This window comes from Colobus angolensis, unplaced genomic scaffold (assembly GCF_000951035.1).
Source record: "Colobus angolensis palliatus isolate OR3802 unplaced genomic scaffold, Cang.pa_1.0 Scaffold8, whole genome shotgun sequence".
NCBI classification, from domain to species: Eukaryota; Metazoa; Chordata; class Mammalia; order Primates; family Cercopithecidae; genus Colobus; species Colobus angolensis.
The window spans coordinates 18,236,310-18,237,977 of record NW_012121820.1 but is presented as its reverse complement, the minus strand read 5'-3'; the positions used below and the strand labels follow the sequence as shown (position 1 = coordinate 18,237,977).

The 1,668-nt window shown below is 45.3% G+C and overlaps 1 pseudogene; it reads left to right on the top strand.

Moving 5' to 3' along the window:
* Positions 1–1,668, top strand: part of LOC105502611 — a 13,742-nt pseudogene that overhangs the window by 10,569 nt on the left and 1,505 nt on the right.

The following is a 1,668-nucleotide window of genomic DNA, read 5'->3' as shown; positions in this document are numbered from 1 at the left end:
CCAGCTACTTCGGAGGCTGAAGTGGGAGGATCACTTGAACCTAGGAGGTGGAGGTTGCAGTGAGCCAAGATGACACCACTGCACTCCAGCCTGGGAGACAAAGCAAGACTCCATCTCAAAACAAAAAAACAGACAGTCAAATAATTACTCATACACAAGTGTTCATAGCTGCATTGCTCACCATAGCCAAAAAATGAAAACAACCCAAATGCCTATCAACTGATGAATGGATAAGCAAAATGTAGTATATTCAGACAATGGAATATTATTCTGCCATAAAAACGAAATACTGATACATGCTATAATGTAGATGAACCTTGAAAACGCTGTGCTAAGTGAAAGAAGCCATACACAAAAGGTCACATATTGTATGAAACCATTTATATGAAACATCTAGAATAGATAAATCCATAGAGACAGAAATCAGATTGGTGGGCCGAGTGCAGTGGCTCATGCCTGTAATCCCAGCACTCTGGGAGGCTGAGGTGGGCAGATCACGAGGTCAGGAGATCGAGACTATCCTGGTTAACACGGTGAAATCCCATCCCTTCTAAAATTACAAAAAATTAGTCAGGCGTGGTGGCAGGTGCCTGTAATCCCAGCTACTCAGGAGGCTGAGGCAGGAGAATCGCTTGAACCCAGGAGGGGGAGGTTACAGTGAGCCAATGTAGCGCAACTGCACTCCAGCCTGGGTGACAGAGGGAGACTCCGTCTAAAAAAAAAAGAAACCAGATTGGTATTTGCCAGGAGCTGGGAGGAAGGAGGAATGTGGGGTGACTACTTAATGGCTATAAGGTTTCCTGTTGGGGTAACAAGAATTTACCAGAACTAGATCCACCTAGTTAAGAGTTGCAGGTAGTAGTAGCGTTGGACACTCTGGATCGAGTTTTAAAGCCCAAAATGAAAACAGCCAAGAGATTCCTTGAGAAAAGAGAACCAAAACTCAATGAAAATATTAAAAATGCCATGCTGATTAAAGGGGGAAATGCAAATGTAACAGTGACACAAGTACTTAAAGATGTGTGTGCACTGAAAAAACCATACAGTGTACTGTATAAAAAGAAAAATATTACAAGACCTTTTGAGGGTCAGACATCACTGGAATTCTTTTCAAATAAGTCAAATTGTTCTTTATTCATGTTTGCCTCCTGTAATAAGAAGCAGCCAGGCCGGATGCGGTGGCTCATGCCTGTAATCCCAGCACTTTGGGAGGCTGAGGCAGGCTGATCACGAGGTCCGGAGATAGAGACCCTCCTGGCTAACATGGTGAAACCCGATCTCTACTAAAAATACAAAAAAATTAGCCGGGCGTGGTGGCAGGCGCCTGTAGTCCCAGTTACTCAGGAGGCTGAGGCAGGAGAATGGCATGAACCCGGGAGGCAGAGCTGGCAGTGAGCTCAGATAGCGCCACTGCACTCCAGCCAGGGTGACAGAGCGAGACTCCGTCTCAAAAAAAAACAAAAAGAAGCAGCCATATAATCTAGTAATAGGTTGTATGTGTGACCACCAGGTGCTGGATGTGATTGAATTAGGTATTGAGAATTTTGTATCTCTAAAATACATTAAGAATGGCCGGGCGCGGTGGCTCAAGCCTGTAATCCCAGCACTTTGGGAGGCCGAGACGGGCGGATCACGAGGTCAGGAGATCGAGACCATCCTGGCTAACAC